Source organism: Colossoma macropomum, unplaced genomic scaffold, assembly GCF_904425465.1.
Source record: "Colossoma macropomum unplaced genomic scaffold, Colossoma_macropomum, whole genome shotgun sequence".
In the NCBI taxonomy this organism is placed as follows: domain Eukaryota; kingdom Metazoa; phylum Chordata; class Actinopteri; order Characiformes; family Serrasalmidae; genus Colossoma; species Colossoma macropomum.
In genome coordinates, this window is record NW_023494795.1 from 15,598,264 (window position 1) to 15,604,155 (window position 5,892).

The following is a 5,892-nucleotide window of genomic DNA, read 5'->3' on the forward strand; positions in this document are numbered from 1 at the left end:
TTCTCCATCTGTAACTGCGCTCCGCCGCACGAGCGCGTTTTATACGGGGCAGGAAAAGCACGCGCAACCAAAGTCACACCCCCCCGGTATGAATTATGTAGCCCGGATCCTCGGTCTTAAGGGACCGCGCACATCCTTCATGCTCGGTCTCCAGCACTGCGGCTGCAAAGAGAGGGATCGGAGCCTCTGATCTGCGGGGCTCGAGATGAATACGGTTTATCATCGACGAGCTCGAGAAGTAGGGAGTGAATGAGGGAGGCCTGGTGCGTTAGGTTTGCTGTACGCGCCACGAGCACGCGCAAAGGAGAGTACACTGTACAAAAAGTTTGAATGCTGCAGCATTTCTAACAGCAGGTCACACATTCATAGACTTGCATGGTGCCAAAAGCAGTACTTGCTCCCTAAATGGTGATGTGGAGTACAGATTGCAAGGCTGAACTGCACTAAAACAAATAGAGAACAGGCAGTGCTGCATGTCCTTAAACCGTTGCAGGTGTAGTGATAACAACATAAAAACCCGTATTATATGCACACTCTGCACTCCTGTGTGAGCAATGGGTGCCCTTTAAGTTGCTGGAGTGTCTGGATACTTTTGGACACGCAGTGTCTGTTTATACAGTTATCTGATGCCAAAAGGAACATTTGTACCCTAAATTATGATCTGCACAGCATGTCCCAAGGCAGTTAGAAACTGTATTATATGTATGTATTATATAAGTCTTTTTCCATAGCTGCCTCTGAAACCACACACTGCACTAAACAGTCTGCCAAAATAGGACACCAGAAAGATGAGTATGTCTGAAAGCACAGTATTCATTAAATAGTAGATGAAAAGTGCATGCCTTCTGGGCCATATTCTGAACTGATTGTGGCTTCTGACGCAGTTGTTCAGTATTTATATATATATGGTTTATGGCATAAATGTGTAAACATATAGAAAACACATCTGTTTTCTATGCTCAGGGGATGCTCGACATCAAAAGCCCAGAGTTTAGACTTTAGACTCACATTGCAGCCTGTATGAAAAGTTGCCTTAGTAAGTGAATAAATAGTGAAAACAGTGTCTACAACTATGCTGTAAATAAGCATATTCTGTGTAGTACTCAATTTTAGGAATACGCTCATACAGATGCATGTCCAAACGTGATATTATATAAGCGTGGTTTGGCTGTACATCAATTAACTAATACCATTGCATGAGGTTAAGAGACCAAGCAGTGTGTCTAGATTAACTTTATGGAAACAAACATCTTTATATTCCTCGCCAGTGTTTTGTCACAGTGTGATAGATGTGTCCAAACCCCTGAAGGAATATCTGTTCAGCTCAAGTGTTTTGAAGAACTCTGATGCCTAAAGTTAAATATGATTCTTACAAAATGTCTGCATTGCACCAAATGACTGACCATGGTCAAGAGAAGATCATACCACCTTAGATTGTACCACAGAAGTGACTCAGGACAAGAGCAGTCTTCTTCTGACTGGTTTTTGTAGGCCAGGTATTAATGGCAAGGTGACACAGGTCATTAGGAAGAACTTTAAATAGTGGTTGCAGGTTTTCATGCCAACAAAGCAGGAGTACACCTGATTAATTGTTCGATGACTAAGGTCAACTGAAGTGGAATTAGGTGAAAACCTGTCTTGTGCAGATAACACTGAACAGCAGTAATATAAAGGGTTCATGTCATGGGAAATCTAATTTTTTCTCACTTTTTTGCCCAAAAATGTTTGATGTAATACGCAAACGGTGTGGAAAAGTATCATCCACTCAGGCCTTTTGAATATATATGAAAATTAAACTGCAAAACAGACAATTTTGAATGAATTTTTTTGTGATGTCCCAAAAATCAGCACACGTATACATATTTACCCGCCTTTTGAGCCTACAGCATTTTAGCCATGGCCATTTATGTTGAATTTACAAGGAGTGTTACAGCCTGGGCAAAGCATAATACATGGCAGCCAGTCGGAACAGAGCTTATTTACATATATCAGTCTTAAAAAGGCAGAGTAACAAAAGCAGCCTGCATAATTGTGAGGATAGACCGAAGTTGAGAAGTGATCATGTAACAATCGACTATGCCTGTCTTTTGGCACATATAAGAACACAAACTTTATGTGTAACATACTTAAGGGAAAAAAAAAATAAAATGCAAGAATAAATTGGAATATTTGGAATATGGTTTTAGAGTTTACAGTTTTAAGACTGGAAACTTTGATATCCATTCATAAAAAAAAAATACTAAAAGACAGAAAGAAAAAAAAATGGCCTCCAATGGCTCTGGGTGATAAGAAGTTTCTGAATGAATAGAAGTTTTGTTCTGACAGTGATTTGTTGAGATAATAATGCGTGAATGGTGGACTACACAACCATTAATATTATTTTGTTACTGTCAATATAACAATGAAATGTTTTGATGGTTTCACAATATCTCTGGAAGTTTCTAGATTGTGCTAGATGTAATGCTGTGTGTTAGCAGCAGACGATCGATGGCAACCCAGATATTCGATTGTTTTCAACTGAGCAGTAATGCAAAACCTCCACTTGGGTCAGTAGAACGTTCTATCAGGAGTTCCAAACTTTTGCCATCAATTTTTTTGGAGAGCCATGGATGCCAAACATGTCAGTGTTGAAGTCTAGGTGCACACAGTATTACACAGCACAATTCAGCTTAACTAAACAAACGACAACTGACACTGCAAAACTTTCCTCTGACAATCACCCATTTTTGCAGACACTCCCATTACATCGCACACATGATGCTGTCATGGCTGCGTTTTCAATGCTGTATGCCGCAGTCGTCGCCTATCACCATGAAGGACAGCTCAGCATAAGTGCCAAGTTGAGAAATGTTGGTGAAACAACCATGCATTTAAAAATCAAATGATTTATCACTCTCTTTCTCTCTCCCTCTTTCTCTCTGCCTGCCGGCTGTCCTGCTGGGTGGTAGAGGATGATTAGAGTGTAGCTTAGATGTTGGATTGTGCTGGCTCAGCACTGCATGCCCTTCTTACTGCACTGGCTGCACTCTGCAATAACACTGAGCCTGTGCAGGCTTCAACTTCTGGAACGCAGAAAGCTGCACAAGCCCTGTGTTGAGACTGGCCCTCTGAAAACAAGCAGAAATACCCCCCGCACGCCTACCCCATCAGCCACCTCCGCAGCTAAGATCAGTGTTCTTATTACTCGGCACATTTCTCCCTCAGTCTCCCACTCTCTCGTTTTTTTCACCTCCTTCAGGAATTCCTCTTGTTGGAGGCTCCTAAGCTTGCCCTGTCCCAGTCTCCGGAGGCATTCTGGGAATGGAATGCAGAGAGCTGTGCTGTGTCTCTCTCCAGGTGGCGGGTGGGGGGGCTGCCGAGTGCACCCTCGCAGCATGAGGGAGAGAGATGGAGGAAATAAAAGACAAAAGCTCTGCGTCCCATGGTGGACCACGCACGCACCTTTGGCACCTCTTAAAGACTCAAGGTCAAGGCCAGCAATGTGAGTCCTTTTTGGTCTTAGTGAACTCACTTGATTGTGTCCCCTTTTTTTTGTACATTTTCAGTCCACCTTTTGTGCCATTTTCCCACTGGGCTATATGGTACAGCACAGCACAGTTACAAGTCCAGACCCAGAACTATCTATACCCTGGTCGAGTACTTACAGAAGGGACCATGAGGTAGTTATAATTTTCTGGATTGTTATATTGAGATCATGACTTAAATGTCTCGCAATCTCAAGATTTGCAAGTTTGTTTTCTCAACATCACAACTTATTTGTCTTGTAATCTGAAGGTAACAAAACTTGTTTTCTCAATGTCAACTTACTGATAAGAGAAAACAACTTTTATCTTGACCCCATAAGACAACTAAGTCATGATCTCAATGGCCAAATGAGTGATCATAAACTTGTAAGTGTACTGCACTGTACCAAAATACAAAAGAAAAGTGTGTGTTTTTTATTTTCATACATTCACTTAAATGACAGACATAAACAGATTTAACTTTGGAGTTGTTTTAACAAAAGCTGAACATTTTGGCTATTGATATTAAGTTTATGGTTAGTTTATAGCTAGGCTTAGAAGATCCCTATTGCTTCTAAGTAGTTACATACACTACATATGCTAAAGGTTACATACACCTATTCATCTAAAGTTTCTTCTAATATCAAGTTATTCACTGTTACTGCAGTAACAGCCTATACTTTTCTAGTCCCTTCTTCTAATAGCATTAGTGAGGTCAGGTACTAATGTGGGATGATTAGTTCTGGATCACAAGCAATCATCACAATCTTCAACTCATCCTAACAGTACTGGATGATACACCATCACTGCAAAGATGCAATTCCACTGCTACACAGTCCAGTGTTGGGGAGCTTTATAGCCCTCCAGCTAATGCTTGACATTGGACGTGGTGACCTTAGGCTCACGTGCTGCTGCACCAGAGCATCCTATTGTATTGGCAAAGCTTTTCTATGGAGGTTATACAAGCTGTGTAAGTGTAACTGAATGCCTGTGTTATGAGTGTACCCTTAAAAAAAGCATGCAGTAATTCCAGAGGGGTGTCTGTCTGGATACGTTTCGACATACAGTATGTATACGGCATCATATAAATGAGACATATGTCCTGACATTGCGAAAAACAAGCATATGTGTGTGTGTGTGTGTGTCTGTTTGTTGCTGTTACGTCTGGGAGTGAGTATGTGAGATCGAATGACTATTTCTGTGGATATTATTGCAGCTGAGTGCATGTTTATTGAAAATAAAGTGCTCAAATGGAGAGAAGTCAAGTTCCAGGCCTGCAAACTCAGCCTGCATCTTCCTCTCACTCTTCCCCATGAGCTGTCTACTCGGCTTTGTAGGTTTGAATGTCAGCACTTCTCTAACTCTCCATCGTTATCCCTTCAGCTTGACTAAGACAAAAAGAAGTTGCTTCAATTAACTTTTGCTGGGGTGCAAACAAAACAATTGCTTATTAGGAAAAAAATGCACTCCATCACACCTACGCTATCACTTAACTACATTTGAAGCGTCATTTTGTTATAACCATGACATTTCGGCCCACATGCGAGGCCTTCATCAGATTTTCCCTGTCCTGACCTCAGCATACACCCTGTCCTGATAACTCTCGGTGCATGTGTTCCATTGTGGACAGTAAATCATTGATTGGAAACATAACGTCCTGCTGGTTCGGTGTTAGATCAGACCGTGGTCAGACAGATGGTCACCTAACGGAGCGCTTCATGCGTAGCTGCTGGAAAGCAAAGGAGGCAATGAGAAAGAAAGGGCAAGGAGGAGAGGGCCGGAGGAATTTCTAGTGGAGTGTTTTATAGAGAACAGCACTGTGCCGATAGCACCTCCGCCCTCTTCACACGCATGTCTCTCTCTCACACACACACATGCGTGTTACATTAAACCTGTGAGATCACATGTTCATGTTTCAGCTGGGCTAAAGCAGTTTCTCTCACCTCTCACATGCCAACGCACACAAAAAGGCCTCAAACTTACATAAGGATTATGTCCAGCTCATACATTAACCCTTTGAATCCAGATTTATTACTGCCATATTGTTAAACTATTTAAACTACATAATATGTTAAATTTATGTTTAAATGCTATATAAAAAAATTTGAATATGCAGTTTAATCTTTTTTCAGTCAAATAATGACCAAAATGCACAATTATATGCAGAAGGCAAATAACAGGAAAAAACTGAACAAATGAATGGTGCACTGCATGATACAATCAGGCTACAAGTATGTAAGTATTCTGAAAATGTAGTCAGAGTACAGAAATTAAATATCTGTGTTCAATCCAAGCTACATTTTGAAAAGGCTGTATTCAGAATACAGTTACATTTTTAAATCTTTAGGAGAATACTTTTAGAATACTTGCCCACTAAATGAAAAAAATA